Source organism: Falco biarmicus, chromosome 12, assembly GCF_023638135.1.
Source record: "Falco biarmicus isolate bFalBia1 chromosome 12, bFalBia1.pri, whole genome shotgun sequence".
Lineage (NCBI taxonomy): Eukaryota > Metazoa > Chordata > Aves > Falconiformes > Falconidae > Falco > Falco biarmicus.
The window spans coordinates 5,060,539-5,086,892 of record NC_079299.1 but is presented as its reverse complement, the minus strand read 5'-3'; the positions used below and the strand labels follow the sequence as shown (position 1 = coordinate 5,086,892).

The 26,354-nt window shown below is 47.4% G+C and overlaps 1 long non-coding RNA gene across 5 annotated transcripts; it reads right to left on the bottom strand.

Moving 5' to 3' along the window:
• Positions 1-25,328, bottom strand: LOC130157771 (uncharacterized). 5 transcript variants are annotated; one of them, XR_008825030.1, is made up of 7 exons: positions 24,866-25,328; positions 13,028-13,175; positions 10,150-10,210; positions 7,028-8,738; positions 6,463-6,509; positions 1,059-3,721; positions 1-239 (listed from the first exon to the last, which is right to left on the bottom strand). It is a non-coding gene; the product is annotated as an uncharacterized LOC130157771 (long non-coding RNA). The 5 variants fall into 5 exon arrangements; XR_008825031.1 differs by lacking the exon at positions 10,150-10,210 and having other exon boundaries at positions 7,028-7,212; positions 7,314-8,738; XR_008825029.1 differs by lacking the exon at positions 10,150-10,210 and having other exon boundaries at positions 7,028-7,513; positions 8,444-8,738.
• Between the last annotated feature and the right edge of the window lie 1,026 nt (positions 25,329-26,354).

Here is a 26,354-nt window from a genome sequence, read left to right as displayed (position 1 = left end):
TCATGTGCCTGCTATTTGGCAGCCTTTCATATCTCACTGGAAATAGGTGTTTGGGCATGACAGAAAAAAAAAGGAACAAAAAAAAATTTGACTTGCCTACTAAAAACAAAATGCAGTGGTGGAGAAAGCAGGTCACAGTCAGTAGCACATCAGCATTCGGCCACGGCATTCTCATTTGGAGCTTCACTCTTACTACTTGACTGCTCTTATGGTCCTGCTGTATTTTGTGAAAGTTGAGCCTGAGTGTGGGGGTAAAACGTTACAAATGTCCTCCTGATAAAACTCATGTCATATGTCATACTTAGAAGGAAATACCCAAGTCTGTTGTTGATTGGGTACTTTAGAGATGCCAGAAAAAGGGGCTTTGAGATCATACAAGTAATTCTGGAGCCTCTGAAAACATGTGTTGGGACTCTAATGCAGGCACGTTCCACAGAGGTGCTGAGAGAGAAGCAGCAGGAACTTTGAATCCAGAGTGCTAACCTCTGGACTGTTGATAAGGGGACTGGATGGTTATTCCCCAAGGTCTGGGTGAGAGCCTGAGGGGGATACTGGGAAACCAGAGCTTAATTATGACTGTTGTGGGAGGAGGCAGCAGCACCAGGACAACGGAAGGGGGTCAGAGAGGGGATAGAGGAGCCAGCCTTATGTAAACCGTTTCTCAAAGTTACACAATGGAAAATAGTAATAACGCTAATGCACTTTTATAATGCATTCCTACAGAGATTTAAAATGCTTTGAAAAGGTAAGTAAATATTATATCATAAGGTGGCAAATGGAGAATGTGGAGCAATGAGGAAGTAAATGGCTTCCTTGTAACTACAAGGAGAGTCAGAAGTGTGGTGGGGAGCAGAAGTGAGGTCTGTGGAGCCCTCTGAGCACTGCTCACAGCCTCTCAAATGTCCAGCTCTGCTGGACAGGAAGAAAGGTGGCAGGTTAGGAAGAAATTTTGCCTAAATCAGGAAACAAATCAGAACCAAGAAGCACATTTTTCAAGACGGGAAAAATGTTTGTTGAAAACAACAGAGAAGCATTTTGGCTTCCCAGGATTTTATTACCTTTTCGAGTGTGAGCCAAAGGATCCTATCCAAGTTTCCAGAGATTATTCCTCACAGGAAAAGCAAAGCCCTAATAAAGGACATAGCAATTGCACAGTAAAAACAACAACAATAATAAAAATATGTCTTTTGTTTAATCACCTGGACAGATCCAGTGTGGTGCAAATAAAACATGGGATAACAAGCTCCAGACGACAGGTCACATCCGCGGGGGCTTGTCAGGCCAAGGCAGCAAAGTGAGACAGAGTGAGATGCTGGCAGGCAACAAGGAAAGGCAGCATTCCTATGGTCTTGGTGGTCAAGCTGCTGTTTGTCAACAGCTCCAGTGACCTTCAGGAGTTTTCTGCCCTCCCAAAAAACATTCAAACCACTGGCTGATTTCCCAGTGATAACAAACGTGCCACCTCTCCTTAATACCTCCCTGGGCTGGATTAGTCCTTTTGGGGTTACCATGGGGGGAGCAACCCAACCTTGGGAGCAACCACTAGATGCAGAGGGACCTCCATCCTGTGGAGGATGTGTCCTGTACCTTTGAGCACGTCTGCCCCATGTAATGAGGAATGCTGCCATTACCCTGCTCATCCTCATCCCCGGCCACAAATCGCTATGTACTGAGGACAGCCCTTGACTGGCTCTGTGGGGGACTTACAGCCCTTGGTTCATTACATTTGCTCTGCCTCTGCTCATGGCATGTAGCTGCCCCCTTTCTGCCTGGACCATTTGTTGTCCCTGGGCAGGCAGAACTGCCTTTGAGTGGCTTCAGCTCCTGTGCAGACACCCCAGACAGCTCCTGTGCTGTGTGTCTTCTCCTGCCTGCAGTACTGCTGTGAGGGAGACAGGTCATCCAGGAGATCTTTTAGCTGGAAAGATGAGATTATGTGGCTCAGGACTTTCCCTGCAAGACAGAAATTGAGTCTTCATCAAAAACTCAGCTCTCGCTCCTCCTGGACTGAAATGAGGGCTCAGCCATGCAGCCAGAGGTAACGTTGTACAGATCTGCAGGACTAGTCCTGTGTTTTCCATGTTCGTTTAGATTTCAGGGACTTACGGAAAAATGTCTGTCCTGTCATATGAAATGCAGAAACTAATAAACAGTGACTTGCCTTTCTCCAACTGCAACACTTAGCAGCCGCTCATGGCCGCAGCGTCGCAGCAGGTCAGTGAGCAGCCAGGCATTGCCCCCATTGCTGGACAGGCAGACCTAGAGCACAGGACCACTGCTGGAGATCGCTTCTTTTTCCAGAAGGGGTGGTGCATGGCCTCCTCCCCCGTCACAATCCCTCCATGGGCGATACTGCTGCCAGGAAGGGCCATAATCTCCCCTGCGTTGGGGGGATACAGCATGATGGGCACATCTCCAGATCACCCTCGCTGGCTCACTCCTCAGCCAGCCTGATCCATGGGTTAGGAGGGGAGCAAGGTGGAAAAGCACCAGCCATCTCCGCTGGAAAGGCTGTACATGTAGCTGCCAGGAAGAATTTGGCTGTGATTATGTGAAATCCGGTGCTGTTTGGTCTGTCTCAAGCTGACGTTCTCTGCTCTGGCTCATCATGGACAGGATCCAGCGTTCTGGGCGAAAGCGAATGCAGCAGCTGAGGCTGGCACGGAGGGGACTGAGCCGGCTTCAGAAAAAGCGTGTGGCTTTCCAAACATCTTGCAGTCCAAAGCAAAACCAGCAGTTCTGACATGCTGTGAGCCATAAACAATGAGCTTTGTCAGCATGTCTAGAGGAAATGATAATTCCTGGAGTGTGAATGATGAAATGTTAACCAAGATGGAGGCTTTGGATAGCATTGTGGTTAGGAAAGCATATGTGCATCAGTGTGGAAGAGCTGACACCAAGGCAAAAAGCCTTAACTAAGGCATTAAGATCTTCCAGGTCTCTCAGCTTACTCCCCAGTGGTGTTTTCTCCTGTTCCCTGTGTAAAGTGTAAAGCATTGCTCAAGCTGAAAGGGACCAGCACCTGAATCTGCCCCTCTTGCTGCATGGTTCTTCATCACCTACCGCGCAGCCCTGCCATTCAGCTGTCTGAGACACAGGTCTCCGTGCAGGTCAATTTATTATTGAACGTGCATTATGAGATTGGCTATCCGACTTTTCCATTCTTGGGATTAATAGGCAGGTCTGATGGTTCTGGTCTTTTCAGTGTTGATATAAAGCCTAATGAAATCAGTGGGAGTGTTTTTATAGGTTACGGTGACCTTAACAGAGACCTAGTAGCCCTGTGCTTAAATATTTTGCAAGTCTGTTGCATAGTTTCAAGGCCAAAAAGAGTCAAGGCATATTTTTCCCCTTTGCTTGGAGTATGTTAAAACTATCCATTGCAAACCGTGTGAAACATTTCCAGTCACTCCGGTAATGAATAGCATTGACATGCATGTATTAGCAGAAAACAAGAGTAACAAGAATCAGAGAAAAATGGTGCAATTATTCATAGTAATAATATTAATTTCATAATGTCATCACTGTAGGGGTCTGTTGCAATAAATAACCTCGAGAGTTATCATAGTGTGTGTGACAGAGGATGTATGTGCACAAGAGATCTGATTACACAGTAACTTTTTCCCGATGTGCCCTATGAAGCATGGAACCTTGATCACTCTCCAGCCACCCATCCTGTGGTTGTTCTAAGAAAAATGACATTCAGTCCCATTATTCAATGCTGCAGAAAAAAAAGGGAAAAAAAAAAAAAGACTCAGTGTTCTGCTACGGCTAGTGTTACCCTCAGGCATTTCTGGCATGTTTCTGTTGTAAATTCATTTTATATGTGGCCAGGAAGTACAACATCTTGTTGCATCATGTAAGAAAATACCATATTTCTTCCCTGTTGCTCATTTCCAATCTACAGAAGCATCTGGCGGGAGTATGTCAGAAGATCTGCCATTAAATCTAAGAGTTTCGGCCCACAGTATAGTTTCAAGCCTAAGTCTCAATTTGAAAGAACAACGTCAAATATTTTACTCTTCTCCCTTTTTAACTGTAACAATTTATTGTGCTTCTTTATTTCAAGCATGACAATGATCTTCTTTTCTACCAAAACCTGGTTTTGCCACTGTCACTTCTGGGCAATTTGTTTTTGGATGGAAATAGAAATTAACACTGCTGCTTTCCAGGAAAATCCTAGCGCCGTAAGTTTCCACCAAAGCCTGTCCCACAGCTTAACATGTCCAAGTTGTGAGGCACCCTTGCAAAACCATACAAAATACTACATAAGGGAAAGTAATAAAAGGCCAAACACTCCAGTTTGCATGAGTGGTGCTGCAGGGGTTGAGGGGATGGCTAGCCACACTGTGGCATTTGCTAGAGGGGCACAGATTTTTTGGAGAACTTGAAGACTCATCACAGACCTGGCTTCTTTCCCACCTGTTGTTCCTTTCTCTTCTGCCCTCTCTGGACCAAGCCAACATCTGCTTCACCATTCCCATCATTCTCACAATCCCCAAAAATGTCCGTGGAGCATTAGGAGGAAGGTAGAGAGCCATTTGCACAGCATAAAAATTGCTTTCATTGCTCCTACTAAGCCAAGGTCCAAGCCACACAGACTTGCGCACCGTCCGCTGGCACGGTGCCGGTCAGCTCACCGCCCCAGACATTGTGACGGAGCTCTGTGGGAACAGAATCACATCGCTTCTGCCACGCTCACCTTCCGTGACCTGCCCATTTCTGTCTCACTACCTCGCCTCCGGTGAGAGTCTCTCTGTCACCTGGTTAATCTGGGAACTGAGGTGTGGATAAGACAGGTTGCATTTCCCAGTGGTCAGAGTGGCTCCTCTGACATAAGCCTCATGTTCGTAATAGAGGCAGGAAAATTTGAGAAAATACATCGCATGTAATTAGTGTAACCTTTCTGCCAGGTGGTTAACAGCTGAGAAAAATCTCTGGCTTTAATATACCCATGGCCCCTCTTGATAAAGGACTAAATTCCAATCTCCATTTAGAAACCTGAGAAAACTAAACATACCCTCCCTGAGAGCTCTTTAAAGAGTTGGGTTTCCACCACTCACTTGCATTCCCAGATCTTTATTAGGCAAGAGGGAGCACGGTCATAAAGCCAGGCGAAACCAGCAATGGCAATATATATCCAGATAATGAGCAAAAGAGCCCTCTTTTTCAGATCTATTGGCAGGGGTCCACCTCCCTCCCTTCCCTCTCTCTGATGAAAAGGTCCCCCAGGGAGAGCCCCATGGCTCCAGCACCTTACGCCGGGTCAGGATCAGTGAGCAGTCATGCCCAAGGTTGCGATGGAAGACCCCAAACTTTGTTGCCGGTGCTACAGGTAGGAGAGCTCTCAGCTGCCTGTGCAACCACCCAAAAACCTGGTGCTGACACACGCCGATGCTCCACACCACCCCTGGGACTAATCAGGCCACGTGACGTGGAGCTGCGAGGCAGGAGTTTAGGCAGCAGCGTGCCATCAACCCACATCCAGTTATCCACAAACTGGCACTGGAGTGCGGTCTACCCTCTTGCACTACATTTACTCCTGCCACACTCTTGGCTCCTCGTAGAGCCTACAGGCTGAGGTGGAGGAAGAAACACCATTCCAGCCCACTTTAAGGCATGTCATTAAAGCAATCCAGGTACGCGAAAGACAGACCACTTTCCTTTCCCGGGCAACTGGGATGCTGCTTGCTCCAAGAGGCTGTCATAAAAGTCAAATGCCTGCATCAGTATGTCCTGAGCACAAGGGTCCTTAAGGCTTCTGGTCCCAGGTGGCTGGAAAGGAATGACTGCAGTTTCCACAACTGTTTTTATCTTCTCAGTTGCACTTGGCCGGGAGGTTGCATCACCCCAGTTTGGAGGCAGGAACCTCACTTCTCCTGTCTGTTGTGTTGCTGTAATCTGCCCTACTCTAATTTGGAATGATTTGGAGGCTGCTGCTTCGTGCTGACTAGGTTGTGCCCAAGGCAGTATTTACCATGAGAGGTATTTCTACATGTGTGCCATCATTTGCAACTCCTTGTAAATGATTTGGGGCTGAAGATGTAACCACTGATCTTCTGAAAAGCCTAGATGGTTTAACCCATTTAGCCAATTTTAGGAGAGTGACAGCTTTTAAATTACAAAATCTGGTGCTTTTCCCTTCCATTCTGTCTTAGTGGGTCTATTCGGACTTCACTGAAACAACCAACGGCTGGACAATAAGTCAGTTAGCTCTAGGCTAGATTCTTCACCACATTCAGCTAAGTCAGAATTAAGCATTACTCTTAGAGATGAAGCTGTGGAGTTAGAAGTGGTTGGGAAGGTGTACATGGAAAATGCTAAGTGAGAGGGATTTGGATGTTTTCCAGGTTTTGCATGTTACAGCCTTTTACCTGACTAATTTATACTTTGTGCCCATCTTAAACTTAGAAACATAATCAGAAAACCTAAGAGAATCCTTCTGAGCCTCCTTAAACCTACCTTTCCCAGAAGAAAAGGGAGGCGCTTTCTCATTTCATGAAATCTCCCTGTTGAAAAAAGGGAGAAAAAAGGCCATGAAAAAACTGTACATGGCCTTGACTCCAGAGCAAGAAGCAGCAAGACAGGAGCCAGGGCTGAAGGAGACTACGTGGAAAAGACAGAGAATGTCCAAATGGCAGCAGGGAGGCAACACGAACTGTCCATAGGCATTCACCCGGGCAGAGTCGCTCATCTCCGATGAGTGGCTGATGCCCAGGGGAAGCCGTGTTGGCTGGTCAGTGTCACAGGGGAGCAGTGAAGAGCGTTACCCGGCATTTGGAGAACACTTCCAGCCCTTGTCCCGGCTGTCCAAACACAACACGTTACGTGGGCAGAGGGAAGAGTGTCTGGAACAGGACTCACCTTTCCTACCAGTATTGAAGTGTTCCATTTTAGTTCTATTCTTTTCTCTTTTTTTCCTTTTTTGCCCCCCCCCCCCCGGCTTTTTTCCCCTTTTCCCTCCCTTTCCCCCCCCCCCCCCCTTTTTTTCCCAGACAGCGCCCATCCGAATGGCCCTACGAGACACCTGCGCCATGTGGCTGTTCGCTGTTGAGTGGCCATCAGCTGGCAGCAGCGGGGGGGAGCTCGGCAGCGGTGGCTCCGGTGACCTCTCTACTGGAGGGTTTGCACGATGCCTGGGATCTCCTGGGACAGACTGGAATGATGTACACGGGAGGTATTCCGGGGGTCATTATACCCTGCGGGAGGAGCCTGGATCGCAGTGGTCCTGTTAATTTCTTTCATTCATCTCCACTGAAGTCCACAGTCGAAAGCAATTCTAAGCGCTTGGATCATACAGAACATATAAATACCTGTATTCTGGCTCGCTGTAGCAATTCAGTGATAAGTATGACTCCCTGGTGAATGAACAGGATATCACAGGCTTATTTTATCTTCCAAATGGGTCAGAGTTGAATCTTCTTCTGGATTTCCACATTCATTTCTCTTACTTGAAGAAAGCATTGTTATAGTTCTCAGACCCACGATCGCAATGGAAACACCTCCAGATCTTCTGTAGGGATTTAAAATAAATTTGTTGCAACCTGCAATTTGGTTCCACTTTCTAATGAATGCCTTCATGTCTATATATAGGTGTAGTGCAGGCTTACATATTCAGCCTGCGTTCCACATATGCAGATCCAGTAACTTTGAATCAATATGTATCCCTTCATGACTACTTTAAGGGGAATTAAATTAATTAACCTTTATAGGCAATAATGGCCTTTCCTGTGGTATCCCTGTTTGTGTACCATTATCTGAAATAATGAAGTTATACCCTTTGATTCAGATATACTATTTTCAATAACAGTATAGGTCTTGTTAGCGATGATAAAAAAATGTTTATAATATCTTAAAAGAAGAGTGATTTTGCATTTTTAAAATGGTGCGATTCTAGCATTTTTACAAATCTGAGCAGCAGATGAAAGTTTTATATGACAGCTGCTTGAAAAATGTGGAAAATACTGATGTGAGCTCAACAGTCACAGCTGGATTATTTTGGCTAGTGTGAGTATTTCTCTAGGCCTTAAAAATAAGGCAGTGGGATAAAACAAATTCTGACCTTAGCATTAGATTTGCAGGCAGAGTGCAATATGTGTGTTGTGCTTTCCAGCGTATTTTGGTGCTTGTGTTCAATACACAAGGTGTATGTTTGTATACATATATATATATATATATACACACATACACGCACACACTCTCCACTTCACTTATATGTTCAGTTCAGATGTGTTTCAACTTCAAAGGACATGCAAGTACACATGCATGTATATGTCCACAGACATAAATCCAGCTCGGAACATAGACATACAATAGATGCATAATTTGTGTTTATATCACACTTGCTGCCTTGCTGAAGTCTTTCAATCAAAGATCTCAAAGTCTTTTAAAGTCATTTAAGAACCAATTATCCCATGAGTGTAGTTGTGAGCTGCTGATATACCTTGTCCCCTGTTCACGTATTTCACCAGCAGCGTGCTCAGTTCTGTGCCTCTCTGCATCCACACCAGATACATAAAAATTAAGCCTCTTGTCACTTGTGCGAAGTGGATAATTTCTAAGTTTACTAACGAAGTGAGCTGATTCCCCCAGGTCCTTGCTGGTTAGCAGGGCTAGGAGCAACACCCAGGGGCGTCACCGTCCTGAACCACGTACTCATCATCGGAGCAGGTGATGTCTCCAACATCTCTTTTTGCCACACAAATGCTCCTTTAGATTTTCCTGTCCTGCTCATCATCCTGAAACAGAAGGAAAGACATCTAAAGCACCCTCAGCTCCAAAACAGGTTCCCCAGAACCTCCCAGGATTTGGCCCGGTTTTGGCAGAGGAGACACAAGTGCGGTGATCATCAGCTGTGTGAATCCCAAGGCTGGACCACAGGATTTCTGTTAGACACTTTGACGGGCTGGACACAAAGCTACCAGCATCCCAGGTCTGCTCTGAACATCATAGGAAGAAAAAGAAAGTTTAAAATTAAAAAAAGAGATCACATCAAGGTTAATCTTTCAAAAGCTGCAGTCCATCTGGATGCCTTCTTCCTTGGTATTAATTACGAAGACGCACCCTGTAATCCATAAGCAAAATATGAGTAAGATGTAAGCTGGCTGCAATGGTATTTAATATTTTGCTTGCTAACAGGGCATCTAATCCACTACGAGCAGGAATTCATCAGGCTTCAGGGGCTACCTAAAGCACACAATCCTTCTAAATGAGCAGTAATCCCCTCCGTTGTATCTTCTGTCTCACGAACTAATAAGTGATGCTAAAGTCTCGTTTGCTTTGGGAGCTCCCAGCAGTGGAAGGGATGACCCTGTGCCCAGCTCCAGGTGCAGCAGTGAGCAGAGCCCTGAGAGGAGTGTGGGCAATGAGGCGGATTCCTGGCATTTTTATTTTTGCAGCAAAGAGCCCTTCTTCCTTGGCACGCCAGTGCTGTCCGAAATTTGTGAATGCGAATGCCAGACTAAAAGGATCCCATGAATGGTCTCGAGCAGTGAGATCAATAACGTTTTCCACAAACTACGCTCTTTTACATAACACCTCCTTCCCCGCTCCCCATGGGATACACAGTGGGACGCAAGGCTGACATTTTGCAGATGCTGGGAGCATGGGCAGTTCCGGCAGCAGCGGCAGGAGAAGGAGTCAGCGTGGGGGGGAGGCACAGGCGACTGAAACTCATTACTTGGAGAGGTCGTGGGGGTCAGTGACAGTGGCGCTGAATGGATTTTTCCAGCCGTTTCGAGCTGAGATTTGCACTCTGTAATCTGAATGCTTTTATCTATTTCTGAAAATAGACAGGAATTTTTTCCACAGGCTGCTCCAATCTGGCTATGGAGATGCAGGGAAGGATTACAGGGATAAATTCAGGTTTTGTTAAGCAAGTGTAGCTTTTCCAAACCAAACATAGACAACGTTCTTCAGCACAAACATGCATACAAGAGTTCTCTTGTTGGAAGAACACATCCCCTGGTGCAAGAGATGAAAGCGCCAGGTGCCCTGCACAGCCCAAGCCCTTCGCTCCTGCTCCGGGCACTGCTCACCTCCCCGGGCCAGCGAGGTCCCTCCAAAGCTGCCCAGAATGATCTAGACTTGTTTCCCCTGCTGAACAGACAAGTACTAGTTTACTCGGTAATTATCTTCTGTTTCACTCACATTTTGCTGCAGTTGAGCTTCCTCTCTTGCTTAGTCATGTCCTCTTCTGGCAGAGGTTTCTCTGAAAAGAGAGCTGATTCTAAAAATCAGCTAGCACAGAAACTGCCGGGCGGGTATATTACAGCACTTTCAGAGACAAGGAACCGATAAGAAGCCAGCTTTATTTACTAACTTTTTTTCTAGCTGGAGCAGAAAATGCGGAGCTGGGGCCTGGTTTTGGTGTTACTGAAGTGTTTTGAGCGAGACATTAAAGGGTGCACTTGGGTGTGTATATGCTGCTATCCTGGGGTAAAATACTGTGGGATAACAAGCCTTGCAGTTTCACAGCATTGCCTGTGCTCACGGGGTTTTGCCATTTTCCTGGTGTCCCTCAGTGCCACCAGCCTGTCGCCAAGCAGCTCACCTGCCCACCCTTGAGCGCTTTGGTCACTCTCCCACTGAGCATCTTCCAAGCCCTGGTAATGAACCAGATGCAATTTTCTCTTACCTGGGCTTTGGCACCTCCACTGTATATACAAAACAGTTATTATGAAGCATAGATTTTGGGGTGGAAAGATGTAACCCAGCCTGGAGGCTGGGGATGTGGCATGGAGAGTGGGCAAACGTTTGTGCAGAAGCAAGTACTGGGCCAGCAGATTGGGAGCTTTGCTTGCCATCCTGCCAGGAGGTGGCTCTGCCTAGCCATGCCCAGGTGGCAACAGAGCTGCAAAGTAAACACTCCAGAGCGAAAAATCTAGGGAAAAGCGAGGGAAAGCAAAAGGTAATTCAATTAAGCATTGCATTTATTAATGACAGTGAAGCCTTTGTGGTGGGAGGTATGAATCCAGATGGAAAAAAGTATATATGACCAGGGCCACATCAGGGCAAGCAAGGGCTGGAAAACGATGCCAAGAGCCGAGCTACTGAAGCACCCTGACAGCTCTGAAAGATTGATGGCAGGGGGTGACTGTCCCCTGGGAGTCTCCTCAGCTGGAGATTCAGAGGAGGGAAAAGGTCTCTTAGGAGGCAGCCAGACCCACTGAGCTTCAGCTGTTTGACAGAGGTTTCCATCAGCCCTTCTCAATGCAACACGGCACATCCATCAAAATATGAGCAAACCAACAAGTGAGTGCAAAAACCCCTTGGCATTCACCCCATGCCCTTACCATGTACCAGCAGGCTCTCGCCACCCTCCTGTCTGTGCATCCTGCTGTTTGCCAGAGCTCAGAGCACGATTTCATGCCAAGCCAACAGCAAGCACTGCCGGGGGGGGGGCCAAGGCCTTCAGACACAGCCACTGCCTGGCACAAAGAGACATCAACCGCTTCCCCTCGGCCAGCTAAACACTGACAGTAAAATTAGTTGAGTCCCTAATTTATAAATTAACATTCTATGATTTACCAAACTGGTCAGACTAGAACTTTAAGCATCACCTTCTCCCGGACAAGGGAAGAGACTGAAAACAAACCCTAAGGAAGCATTCAAAGGAATTTGCTTGTGGGGAAGGATGCCTGTGCAGGTGGCAGCCCAGCACCGAGGATTTCAGGTGGTGCTTGGCCTCGGCGGGCGCTCTGCACTTGCTCCTAATGGTCCTGCCAGGTCGGGTTCCCCACGCACCAGCCTCCCCACAGCGGTGGGAGGTGGGCTCTGTGCTATCAGGCCTTCAGCTGGCTCTTCTGCCTCTCCCCCTGCCTTTCCCAGTAAACAAATAACAGCAGACTCCTGTTCAGCCTTGTCTATTTTGGGATCTCTAGCAGTCCTACCGATAATCACTGTTATAAATGTTTACACTGATGGGAGACTGGCCCATATTGTACAGAGATAATAACAGTACAATTTGATATTCATGAGGTGCTGATGATCTCTAAATATAGAAACAGAGTAATTATTGCTGGCATTACAGGCTGGATTTCAAAAAGCAGATAAATGGAGAAATGGATATGCTATTTATTGCAGCTTCAACAGTAACAACAGGAAAGCTGTCTCCCTTGATTAGGCGAGGACCAGACTGCAGAAGGCAGAGCTCATGGCAGAGGGGTGAAGGGCTGTGATACCCTACCAATGGAAGGGCAAAGCACAGCTGTAGAAAAAAAATCTGACAATGCACCTAACACCAAGCTCACCCCAATGCACGTGACTATGCAAGACAGCGATGAAGCGGGTTGACTGTACCAGGAAAACCTATGGCGACTGGAAAAAACCATCACAGACTGTTCTACCAAAACCTCTTAAGGAAAGACGAAGGCTTTGGCCACCAAAATCCATGTGTGTCTGCAGCTGGAGCAGGCTGCCAGGGTGCAGCCAGAGCATGCCGAACTGAGATCCCAACCGTTAGCATCTGCAGGGAGCTTCAGCCTCCCTCCGGCCGCGCTTGTACGCCGGCCTGGGAGACGAGCAGGGCATGCAGCAGCATGGCATCCCCGCGTGCTGGCTGCTGCACGTCCACGTTTCATCATTCCTCTAGTCTGACTTCCTTCGATACAGTGTAGGAACCTTTGGCTCTTACTGGACACAACAAAAATAGTGGGTACTCGGGGAATAAGCGGGATAAACAGGCTGCCGGTTGACTGCAGAGTCTTCTGTACAGGCATGGACACGGGGCTTCAGGTGTGCGGGTTGGTATCACTGAGGGGGTTTCCAGCAGAATCTCTCCTCTGCTGGACATGGCGTATGTCAGGGAATGTGTGTTTGGGGCTGTGTCCTTCTCCCAGCCTCTAGAAGGTTAGTTACTGACTGACAGGATGGACACCCCTCTGCCTGTGGTACCTCGCTGCTCACAGGACCCAGTGCTGCTTTGTGCGGCTGTTCCCTCCCACCTGCCTGGTGCTTCCACAACAGACAAAGCCAGATTTGCTTCGGCTTTGACCTTTACCACCACTGTGCTGAACAGAGCACTCACCTGTTTCTGTGGCTGTAGCAAAAAGCATGTGGATGGTAGCCGGGCTGTTGCCCCAGAGAGAGCAATAGTGACGCCCTCGGACAGAACAGGGCAGGAGCTGTAGGTTCTTCTGGGTTTGGCAGTTGGTACAGCTTTGAACAACGATTTTCTGAAGTGAGATGAGGAAGGGGGAAAAAAAGAGGAAAGCAGTTAGCCACTGCTTTCAGACCAAAGTCTGAAAGCTAATTGCAAAGGGGATGTTTCTAAGAGCTGAACCAGTCTTTTTATTAAGGGATTCTGCAGCCCAAATGGTCAAGCAGCAACCTGAACTCTCAGGCTCTCCAGGGTTTGGGAACCGGTGCTTGTGTGTGAACTTCGTGTGGCTCACCCAGCCCGATACATGGAAAGCTAAAGTTATACACATACTCTGCTGCTACTCTACTGCCCTTTCTATACCTTCTCTATGCATACTACTAGCCAAAAGGGGAGAGAAGGAGGAAAAAAAAAGAGACAAAAGAAAATAAAGACAAAAGGAAAAAGAAAAAAAAGAGAAAAGGGAGGAAAGGGACAACAGGAACAAAAGGAACAAGAGGGACAAAAAGAAGAGAGAAGAAGAGAGAAAAGAAGAGAGAAGGGGTGAAAAAAAAATATCTAAAGAATTGCAAGTGAGAAAAAAAATGGAGGTACCACTCCATAGCATGTACACAGTATTTACTGTGTTCCTGTAGGTGTACAGATATTGACTAGCCCTTGAATTGCAGTATAGCTGATTGAATTGGGTTATCTTCTGTTGTTGGAGCAGAGGGAGTCCGAGTTCCACAGACCTTTACAGCTTTTTGTCAGACACTACCTCAAAGTTTTTACTTAAGTTTTACAATTAGGGAAACCAAAGCACTGCGAAGTTACATTGCTTGGCCAAGGACCTACAGCATGTCACTGGTGTGATTTCCATGGGAGCTCAGCCTTGGTCTCGGTCACCAGCACTCTCAGACAAGAAGAGTCTTGGTCAAACTGGACGTGCATGGGGTTTCAAATTGGCTGTCCCCAGCAGCACGAGCTACGTGGCTTTGGAGAAGCTCTCCAGTGCTATGCTTGGCTCTGTGTCAGTATGGCGGAGAGAAAATGACTGGCTGTGACCAAACCGGTGTCACTGCCTGGCGGTCCCACTGGCTTGGCAAACAGACCCCAATCTCTCAGACAAGCTCCAGGCTCGTCTGCACCAAGTCAGCTCCCACACCGACAGATTCACTAGGCGTTTTGCTTAAATAACTGGCAGAGGATGTTCTTGTTGTTGAACATGTGTTTCAGTTGGATAGGGACTGCTCAGCCTGTAGGGAATCTGTGCTGTGGCAAAGGCGGATCAGAGCGGTATTTTTTAATTAAAAAAAAAAAAAAAAAAAAGGCATTTCAAGCATAGTTTGTACTCTGCTTGGGGAGGAGCTCTCTGCCCCTGGGGAGTTTTCAGGATGCTGAGCCATGACAGCAGCCGTTGCTTCCCTACTTGCTGCTCTTAAGCAATATATTGCTCTCCTGGGCAGGTGACGATGGAGACAGAGCACCACCTTCTCCAATATAATCCAAAGCTCCATGCACACTGTTCAGGTTGGAAAAGAATCCTCAAACTGGGATGCTGCTTCAGAACTGGAGAACAGAGGTGTTCACCCTGTTGCAGGTCCCCAAGGGTGTTGAAGTAGCTCTGGGGGGGGTCCAGCACAGGACACTAAGAGAAGTGGGTATGCTGGCAGGAGACTTGGTTTCACTATGAGAGCAGCGCTGCTGGGAAATCTGTAGGCTCTTACAAATCAAAATGTTAAAAAATGCAGCTCTGAGGCCTGCTGCTGTAAGCTTTGTGAAGTATAGACAAATCACCAATCTCTAGAGAAAATGCTAGATTTTGTATAAGGGAAAAATGTGACATTCATTCATAACTTCCAGGTTTTTCCAGTTCCCCTCTGGTCACAGTTCAAGGTTGTGCTTCCCAGTTGCAGCTCTTTACTGTTCATTTTTTCCCCCCACAAAATATGAATTTTGTCCTAATGAGGTCAATGATTGGAATTTTCTATTCAAGAAGCTTTTCTCCTCAGTTACAGATGGCTGTAGGCCTGGCAAGTACGCAAGTCTGAAGGTCACTACGTCCCATGGTGACAGTCAGGGTTTGTCACCAAAATCAGTTCTCTGTGCTGCAGACTGGTCTGCCCACCCATTAGTCCCATTGCACGAAACCAAGGGATAAAATGAAAGTGCAATAGGCATAACACCAGTGTGACAGGTCCCAGGAGCTACTCCGGCATTTATTTGGTGCATGTTCTCTGCCATGGTTGGTCTTGTTTTTTATAGTTGTGGCTAAGAGACGGTAACTTCTGGGGCTTGGAATAACTCACCATTTTTTAAACAGCTCCTTTGAAGCCCGGTGCGGAGGAGTCAAGGTGTGCATTGTAGAGGAGAAGGGACCTCAGAGAACAGGGGAGGTTTAGGGTGGAAAGAAGGTGGAATGGAAAGAAGGTGGGATTCCCAAATCTTCCCTTCCCACCTGATGTCTTACGTGCGTTACAGAGAAGTATGTCAAAAGCATGTCTTCACACGCAGCTGCGGGTCAGTTTGCTGTTTGGGACAGTGAGGGTGGGAAGTGGAAATAATCGTTGTTTTTAGCTGGGATGAACATGTTCAAATCAAACCTTCACAGCTATCTTTCCTCATAACTTTTTCCACTTCCGCTACCTGCAGCTCTCCCTTTGGAATGAGCGGTGGAAACAGTCTTTGTGGGTCATGAGAAAGGATCAGACTTCTAAATATGTTGTTATTCCTGTTTTCCAGCTCTCGGCACTCACAAAAACAGATGATTAAACAGAGTAGGTGGCAGTCAACTGATCCAGCTCTCCCGGCAGGTACAGGGAGTTCTCTGCAGAGAAGCAAAACTGCTGGAGTAGACATCTTCCCTACTGCAAAGGCGCTTGCTATTCTTTACAACCAAAACAATGCAGACGCTGCAAAGAGGCATCACCTCACTGGAACACCCTTTCCTGCATTTTTGTTCAGACTTATTACTAGATACCTGGTCTGCATTGCCCTGTAACAAAATTAGGAGCAAATCAGATCTCTTAGACTTTAACAAGGCGGTTTGGGGTTTTGTTTTCCCATGTAATTATACAGGAGGTAAGTGAACAGGCTTTGACTTTGATCCAGGTTTCTTGTCATGAATAATAAAATAAATAATAAATATCAAGAAGCACATACACATACTTACCCATCCCCTTATCTAGTACGAGCAATGTTGAATTTATGATAGCCTTACCCCTTAAAGAAAAAGAACTGAAAATAACTATGAACGTTGTGTCTTTCCTTCTGCAGCCCACACAGCTATAAGGTCTACTAGATACAGACGCCAAAGTTCATTTGCTACTGATGCACCATCACCCCTCTCCATGAGCTAAGCAGTGTTTTACTTCTCCTCGAGCCTTTAGAGCCATCAGGGCAGTATTATTTTCAAAGCACATGGGTGTTTTCTGGAAAAGCATATGAAACACGACGCACTTGTTGGAAGGTATGGGAAGTTTTGACTTACTGCTATGTTTCCGTTCCTTGCACGTGCTGCAGGGAGAGACCTGCACAGTGCGGAGATGGTGAAACATGCGCCTGGTTGGGATGGGGGAACAGGAGAAGGCAGATGATGAACAGAGAAGAACAGAGATGGCAAAAAGGAACCCACAGGGCCTGTCCCAGAGCTCTCTCAGGTGGCTTCAGGAGCCAGGACATTAGGGGAAATGGGGTGAGAAGGGGAAATACAGCAAGGAATTATTACAGAAGGGGTGTTTTGCTGTCCCTGAATGGATGTCCTGCAGGAAGAATGGCCCCCATTTTTCAGCTTTCCCCACTGCTCCTCATGACTTCATCTGTTGAGCAAGCTCCCTGGTTTCTGCTGGGAGAGGAGATGAAGTCACTTATGAGGCCAGGATGGGGAGAGGACTCAAAGGGCTTTCTTGGAGGAGCATTCCATGGAAGAGTCCAACAGACTTAGAGACAAGAAAGTTTCAAACTAAATAAATCAATGTTCAGCTTCAGAAATGCATAAGACCTGCTAAAGTTAGACTCCACAACAGCCTCGGTCACTGGGTCTGGAGCAGGAGAGGACTCAGCAGAGGGTGCGCTGGTGCCAAGCAGGACAGGCACATCGAACATCGATCTCACACTCTGCCAACAGCCCACAACCGACATCAACATAGGGAAACAAGTGTCAGCAACCCCCAGAGACAGATCCTGGAGGAGGGACCTCAGGTTTCCAAGCAGAAGTAACACAGTCGTCAGGTCTTCACTCCTGCATCACCATGGGGACACTCCTGCCCCCCAGCTCCACTACCCCACTGAGACACAAAACCCCTCCTGACACTTTTGAGTGCTGCGCAACAGGAGTGGTGGTGAAAATCAGCCTTTATGAAGTACGCAGCCATCCTACGAGGCCTGCTACTTTGCTTCAGAAGTGCTGCTGCTATTCTCAGAGACACCACAGCCATCACAGCCCTCGCTGTGCCCATGGGATCACTGGCTTACAGTGGTCCCCACTGCCACAGCATCAGGGCTACCAGATGGACTGGGTCAGGCGAGGTGACCCTGCTCAGACCCCCATGTACAGACACTTCAGCGCAGTCATGACTTGGTATGACCTGAAAAGTCAAGGTCTGACAGCCCTGGGAGACGGGCAGTCAGAGTCACTCCGTAGTCCTTAGACAACACTGCAGATACAACAGCTGGATTAGGCACCTCTGGCAGTCCGGGGGACAGCGAGGAGAACATAAAGCTGCTTTGCAAAACCAGCGGCAATGCTGCTTGTGGACATGTGCAATTGAGAATGGTCCCACTCTAAAGACAGAGTTTAAAAGCCAGACATTTTTCCTTTGTTCTTTATTTTTTCTGCCACGACACGATGCAATGAGCACTGTTGTGCAGATGGTCAGCGACAAAGCTGTGTAACAAAAGAGAAAAGCGACTGGCCTAAAACATCTGACAGGGATCCATTAATCAAGGGCCAGAAATAAAAGTGACCCCTGCAGCACTGCTAGGGAGAGCTGGGAGCCAGTTCCCCGGCGTGTCTTATATCCCATATCGAAACGCTACCTGAAAATCCCTCACTGGAGTCAGTCAAATCATTCAGGGACCTCGGCCAAGTCAACTATCTTCTGCTTTATGAGCCTTGAGGACCCTAAGGCATGCGCACCGCTGCTATGCACTGTAATGGATTCAGACCGGCTCTCTGCTATCTATATTTATCACGTTCCCCTCAGGAAGTGCTTTGGCAGGATTTTGTAACGAAACCCCTGCCCAGAGCGCTCTTTGGCATGCAGCGAGCAGCCTTAAAATAGCGCAGTGACATACTGCAATAATTACTCATATTAACACTCCTCATTGTGTGACGCTTTGTCCCCGTCGCCTGGCTCATCCCGGCGCGTGGTGGGATGGCAGGGAAGAGCTGGCCTTTCCCAAAAGGCAAAGTTCAGTGCCAGGCTCGCACCCCAGCCCCAAACCGCGCCGAGCCGCCAGCGCTCCCATCCATCATGCCAATGCCCCCATCAGCTTCCAGAGCCAAAGTTCGCAGGTGTTCAGGCAGGATATTTTGGCTCCTTTCTAGCCCCTTGGTGGCGTTTGATGAGAACGTTAACAAAAATAAGCATAAAAGCCCAAGCAGAGCATAACTTCAAACCCACGCTATAGGAGCGGGCTGCTTACTTGCCAGTTACATGCTGGCTCCCAGTCTAGCCCACATTTTCAGGTTTTTATCCCCTTTAGAGTAAATCTTCCTGCACTGTGCTAATAGTACATCTCATTTTACCTTAAATAGCGAGAAAAAAGTAGGTTCTAGTCAGAAGAGAGATGGGGAAGCAGGGGCAGCTTTGCTTGAAGTTGACAGAACCCTCCAAGTTCCGGTATTTTTGAGAAAATGTTTTCTCTGTTCAAAAGAAAATTATAAAAAAAAAATGCTTGAATTGCTTGAATTATGCATCTTGAGCGTCTGCAGTGCTTTTTTTCTGTTGATGACAAAACGAGCTTTTGAGAAACAACTTGTTACTGCTGCCTATTTACCTAAACTCACTGGATTTCAGGAGCTCGATCTAAACCCCATCCAAGCCAGTACAAAGAGTAACAAAGCCTTCAGTGGGCTTTGACTAAAACCTCAGGTCCTAGAGGACTGCTCAGGGTTCCCCACAGACCTGGGCCTCATGTTTCAAGAAGACACAGTTCTATAATTACAGAGGCCAGGGTCTCTGAACAGATATTGATGCAACTGCTTAATTACAGCTTCGCAAGGAGAGATAATACAGCTGTCCCTTCAGTATACTCGATGCAGAGAAAGAGAAGTCAGGGCATGAAGGCTCCTTTCAGCCTTTATTTTCGGTGAGTACTGTCACTTTGGGGAAAAGCACCCGGTAATACACACCATTTGCTGGTACATGATGTGACCGCTGCAGACACTGTGCGACACCCCATACATGTGACAGTATTAGCACATACATGTGCCCCCTGAAGCCATGCCTGCGTAGGGAGTTACAACCACGCTAACATCTCTCCTCTTCCCCCTTTACTAGGCTCAGTGAATTTAAAGACATGGGGAGTTATCAGAGCACGCACAAAAAGCGAACTATGAAGGAACAGCAGCAAATAGAGCCAACGCGTACAGCTATTTTTTTCATTAAGAAAACTCATTCAGGCCACATGAGTTAGCAAATGTGCTCGCAACCACTTCTGTAACTATGATGCCATGGAAAAACGCTATTCCAAGAAAGCATCTGGCTAAATACAACAAACTCCCATTAAGCGATCCTACACTTTTGTTAAACCGCAAAACATCTTTCAGAATATATCAAAGAACATTTTCCAAAGCTGCCTTTCTCTAGCGTGTCATCGAATGTACCCTGAAAGCACAGCTCAGCAATGAACTCAGTATCTGAATTTGTAACGGCATAGGTGTCTGCCAAACGTATCGTCACCAGCAAACAATGCACTACTCATATGGATATTTTTTTTTTTCCATGCACCAGCCTTTATTAAAATTCTCTCAATTAATTCCATGGTCTCCAGGACCTTCTGCCAAGGTCACCATTCATGGCTGAAAGGGCTGCTCACTAAGTAATCAACACTACTCTGGAGACTTTCTTGTAAGCTGTAATCAAACACAATCTTCTGTTAATTGCTTGCACATACTTGGTGCATTAACAAGAGGAGCTTTAAATATATATATATATATATACACACATATATAACCAAACACAACTGAGGAAGGCAAAGCTCAGATATTAGCACCATACGAGGATTCTGTTGATGGCTTCTCTATAAAAGCCAGATCTGATTAGTGACATGGGGGAAATGTTTTATTTGGAATAAAGCCTTCGCTTCAGAAGACCGTGTCTCAAATGCAGTGCTGGGTGGCTACATCTCTTCTAGCATAAATTCTTGCCTGTGGGACGAGGTCAGCAATAGGCTCTTGCCCCAGTTACTGCTCTAGATCTAGCTGTCTGCTGAAAATCCACTCCTGAATGTCTGTTTTTGAACCGGACTGGGTTTGTTAGGTGCAAAGACTTCTTCTTTGGTATGTAACTGTAGGGCACAGCCTGCCTTACCACACTCAACAGAGCAAGGGGTCTAAGGAAGCGCTGTCAGGAGCGAGCAGGACCGCACCAGCTCAAGGCGACCCGCTCCGCATCCCACTCACCCATGATGTCAGGTTATTTGACCTTGTAGAAGTGCTGCTACTTAAAACTGCTCAGTCAGCTTGGTAATTACCAGGGATGGCTCTCGGCCCTGTCTCACCGCAGCCGCTGGCTGAACGGCAGCTGATGGCACAGCTGACCAGCCTGTCACTGACTAAGCCACAAGCGAGCTCCCCTCCCCAAAAGCTTCCTCAGCCTGGCTTGTGATCAGAGGAACCGATAGCCTCTGCTGAAACACAGCATAGAGCAGGAGGTACCAAGGACAACCTGAGGCATTAGCAGAGCTCAGCAGGAATCCAGGACGAGTCAGTGGTCAGGGGAACATCTGTCCTGGTCTCTTAAATGCCAGTTACCTGATGGAGCCTGCACAGCTCTGAGCCCTCCTCTGCTCTTATGGGCACTTAATCGACTCATAGAAGAGAAGAAGAGCTTCTGGAGACAGTATATTTTGGTATTCAAATGTCTCAGGTGAGGCTACAGGCCACCCTTCTCGGACCAAGCAGACAAGATCAGGCATCTTTAAATGTCCTAGAGCATTGCTTTCTTCTTATCAAGTGTTCAGAGGGGCAAAGTCTAGTTCCCAGGAGCAAAACCAGAGGGTGCGGTGTTGGAGAGCTAGCAGACCCTACCAGGCTGCACATCTCCCTCTTGTTCACTTTTTCCCTTTGAGACACTGGCTCACAAGTACTTCAGACTCCTGGACTGCCCAGAGAGTAATTGCAATGGGTACTACAGCTTCGAAAGAGGATTGGACCAAGGTCCTGGAGAAGAATAAAAGAGGTCCCTCTGTCTCTTCTTGTTGATGCTTTACGGTTCTTCTACAGGTTAACAGGTTTTTCTAGGTATGCCACAATCCATATTACATTATTTTTCCATTGCTGGTTTCAAATTATACTGCTTCTCCCTCTAAGCTCATAAAGTTCTTTTTAAAAGCTCATAAAATTTCACCTGTGTACGTTTATGGCTCTCAGGATATGAACTAAACTCAATTGATTTAGCTATATTTACCATTGCTGAACTTCACGCTGTATTTCACCGCACTACCTTTTCAGGAGGAATAAGTCACTTCCTCCTCCTTTCCTCTGGCTGAATTCTTCCAGCACAGCCACTGAATCCAGAAGACTAATTTTTCCCGTCTTTTCTTGGAAACCCAGCAATGCAATTATGGCTTAAAATGTAAATAAGCATGTCTACACTGACAGATAGCTTAGTTTCCTACCTCACTGCCAGGCCCTAAGTCTCTGATCAACCACATCGCATATTCATAGAATCATAGAATCGTTTGGGTTGGAAGGGACCTTTGAAGGTCATCCAGTCCAACACCCCTGCAACGAGCAGGGACAGCTTGAACTAGATCAGGTTGCTCAGAGCCCCATCCAAACCAGCCTTGAATGTTTCCAGGGATGGGACATCTGCCACCTCTCTGGGCAACCTGCTCCTACTTTGCTCAAAGTACTTCCTTCCAGAAGGAAAAACGAGCACATATGGTGGGACTGCCACCCTACATTTCCCACAAGACAGGCAATGCTGCTGTGGAAGGCCCCAGTTTTGGTCCCTTCTTCTGGGATGGCCCTTCAGCGCTCCTCTGGGACCCTCCACACTAACCTCTTCTGCATATTCCTACACGATAACCCAGAGCATGCAAGACATACCATCACATTAGGAAAGCACCAGCCTGTCTAGTTACAACGCCCACACACACATTTCTTCAAGCTTTTTGAGGAAGAAAAAAAAATTTAAAAAAAGAAACAAAACCCCACAGAAAAATAACAACGATGTGTCAAGGCCATAACTCATGGCCCAGGAAAGACCTAAGTCGAGAGCTATGCAGCGTGGGTGCAGCCAGGCTGCTCCAGAGGGACCCAGCCTCCAGCAGGATTGACACCAGCCCCCACCTACCCCTGTGGTCTGGGAACACCCTGAGGGGTGAAACAGCTGATGAGAGAGCTCAAACATCAAACCCAGCTCCAACAGGCACCCAAATCCATGGCAGCACCTTGCAGACCTCAACTCTGAAAAGCCCGAGAGGCTTCTTTGGTCCTGCAAACGTAGGGCAGGTCGCTCTTGGTCTTGTAAAAGTTGGACAAAGGGGCCTTAACCAGCAGAAGACCAACAGCATCCGCGCCTCTGGCGCTGACAGAAATCAACACCTGTAAAGTAACATGGTAGGCAGGCATAAACTCAAAAATAGAGGCAAAGTTTATCTAAACACATTTGAGTTGCCATGATTTCTTTTCCCATTTTAGACAAGACTATGAAAACAGTTTTGATCTCTAGCCCTTTGTTTCCTTTACGGCTGGAACATGAAGTGAATCAACATTTCGGGACCTCCAAAATATTTTGATTTGCTTTTGGTATTTGCTTATAAAAATGATTGGAGTTTGTCGGAGGGAGTGGAAGAGCCAGGTTATTTTTTGCTGCTTGGGGAAGGAATGAATTTGCAAGGGGTACAACAGGAACTGGCTCCAGCCTTTTCAACTCTGTGGCTCATTCTCTTTCTTGGTTCCACAGTAAATTGTTGCAGTGGGTTGGAATGATCTGGTGCTGCTTGATTTCTTACAGCCTTATGACTCTGAAGCAAACATTCAGCCCTGGTAGCATCACACCTTGGCACTGGTCACCTCCGCCCAGCCCCAATCCCACACACAACTCGCAGGATACCGGAGGAAGAGCGGTGGCAGCAGCCGTGCGGAGGCATCCTACATGGTGGATGGGGACCACCAGCCACTCGCTCCTGAGAGAAAGGTGGCAGGTCCTGGTTGCCACGGAAAGCAGAAAGCTAATAGACTTAAGTGGGTTACACAGAATGAAGTCTGATGGAAGGAAAAAAAAATCACCCTAGTGTGGAATCTTCTGCTTTTTCTTCCCCTAAGAGACTAAAAATTACATACTTGTCCTGTCCAGGGAGATCTGAAACACAGACTGGGCTGAAATCAAAACCCCATGTATGAACATTCCTGAAGTTTAGGAGAGGAACTCCTTTCCTAAGATAGGCCATCTTAAAACCTCTCTATAACGGCCAAACTAAAGTCCTAGATTCCAAGCAGAAATTACTTCGAGAATGTTACATCCAGATGTAGATATTAATGTAGCAGGTTTTGGCTGTGGGAAATCACTGATGTGGCCCACCAGACCACAAAACTCACCGGTTTTCTTCAGTATCACATGGACCAAGACATCTTAACATATAGACTCTCACCCAGGATATTTTAAAGTGAGAAGAAATAAAATCAAACATGGAACTGCTATCTCATTTGGTTTTATGCAGCAGACACCGTGTGCGTGAACAGCAGCACACCTCTCCTATTAACAGCCTCACACTTCTGGCCATGCTTCCTGGAGGTAGGTGGTTCACCGCTGTCCCTTCTGCTGATTTCGTATTGTTGTTTGAAAGGTGCAATCATTTTTTTCAGGGAAGAGATTGATTGGCCTAGATAAATGGACCAGCAGCACTCTCACTCATAAGAGATCATGCAGGCCGTTGTACCTGAGAGCACGAGGCCAACCATGCTCATCAGGTCATGGTGAGATGCAGCCACCAGCAGTGTGGGCAAAGGAGGAAAACTTCACCTACTGTTCTCCAAAGTCTTTCCTTGAGCCAGAGGTGCCATGGGTGCTGCAGCACTGAGATGATGGGTGTCAGCTTGGTCCAAGCTGCAGGCTGCGAGTCTGCGAAGAGCAGCTAGTTCAGCAATAATTGCTCTTCACAGCCTCCCTGCTGGAGGTTCTCACCATCTCAGATCTGCTCATGGGAACGCTGCCTAAGCCACTTCTCTCAAAGAAGTCCTGCTTGAAAAAAGTCAAGATTTTGTCCATTTACACAACTGTGGCTTAAATTGCTTGGGATCCCTTTCAGCTAGCCACACCATGAGCAGAGGAACCAGAATATTTAGGGGATGTCAGCGATGGGCAGCCAGATGCAGTCATTTCTTCAGCAAGCAGAGGTACAGCTGGAAAAATAAATGTGTGCATGGACCTGGTACCATCGCCTCAGCCACCGCTCTCTGTTGTGTCCTCCTCATGCAGGCAACCTCCTCCTGCTTTAAACTAACATCAGTGTACGGCGTCACCGCGGCCACGGCATTGTAACACAGGCTGCGCTCAGCTGTGTCACCTGCTGTAGATGTGGTCACCTTGAGCAGGGCAGGCATCGATGTCTTACCTTAGCAAGGCTGCAAGATTAACCAGCGCTCGTCTATCAGAGCTGCCTCCGGAGCTGAATGTATTTTCCTAGCAGAACTAAAGGTCCCGTATCATATCTCCGGGACACCAAAAGGCAACGAGGCTCTGTCTGCAGTCCTCGCTGACAGACACACTCGTGCACTTTCGGTCTGCCGAGCCAGCTGGATGGGAACCAAGCGAACTGCTGCTACGTAGTTATCAGGCTGCGCTGGCTCACCTCCTCCCAGCTTGGGGCACAGGCAGTGCAAGTGCATCTGCCTGCAAGAGACTGTGTAGGCAGAGAAAGCAAGAGGCAGACAGGGAGCGATGCAGCGGTGTTAGCCTCTTAGAAAACATCTAAGGAATCCCAGGAACAAGAGTTTCTGTGAAAAGTTACACTCTTCGCCCTGCTCTCCCTGTGGTCCCATCTGCCCTTCTTTACTGCTGGTTGTTTTCAAGCTGGAGGCAAGTGAACAAATAAGCACGTCGTATCTGAAGTTTTGATAAGCAATGTTGGTTACATTTAAAAAAATAATAATAAATTACAAGTTAGTCTTTCTCCATTTTTAAACCAGCCCGAATTAAAAAAAATAAATTTCCTCCTTTCAGTGGAAACTTCTTTGACACATTTAGGTTAATAAGTCTTTTTGATAGATGACTTATCACTCACATTCCCATTTCCTAATCACTTCCTTGTCTTGCAGCCACCCTGGCTGAAGACTAATGATAGCTTCTAATAGCCGCCTCAACCGCCTTGCTCCTGCCAGCACTGGGCATGGCCCCGAGCGCTGCAGCCGCTGGTGCTGGGGCTCTCCCTGCTCCCTTGGCTCCAGACCCAGTGCAAATAGCACCTGCTCCTGGGAACCAGACAGTGGACACTTTCACCCTAGCTTCATATTTGTAGACTGGTGGAGGAAAGTCTACAGCGATGCTTCACAAAGAATGGCAGTTTTAGAGCAGCAGCTTCCTCTGGGGCACGTCTCCATGGGATGGGTGAAGAGCACCCCAGCCCTACGGCTGGCTGTGGGGCTGGAGATCAGCCCCATGGCTCTCTGACTGGGGAGAGCAGCTGTGCAGGACCAGCGCGTGGGGAGAGGAGGAGAGTATGCAGGTTCCTCCAGTGCTCTGCCTTGGTTGAGGAGCACCCATGTAGGAAGCGTGGGTGGTTGCAAAGCCTATGTGGAGGGAGCATCAGAAGGCTGTGACCAGCCTGCAGCCGCTGCTAGCTCGATAAGCAGCCAAAGCCCTGCCCGGTAAATATTTGCACATTGCAGCTGCTATGATGGATGAACCCTGCAAAGACAGGGTGGGCTGGTGGTGCCTGGAGACTTACGCTGGTGCTCCGCCTGCTCCGTCACCCTTCCCATGGGTGCCTGTTAGGGCACAGCTTCTCGCCTGCCCTGCCTGAGGCCCTGGGCACAATTTCACACACTATTCCTATCTCAATGGGCCCCTGTTATGTGAGGGAAGAGGCTGGTATCATGAGGAAA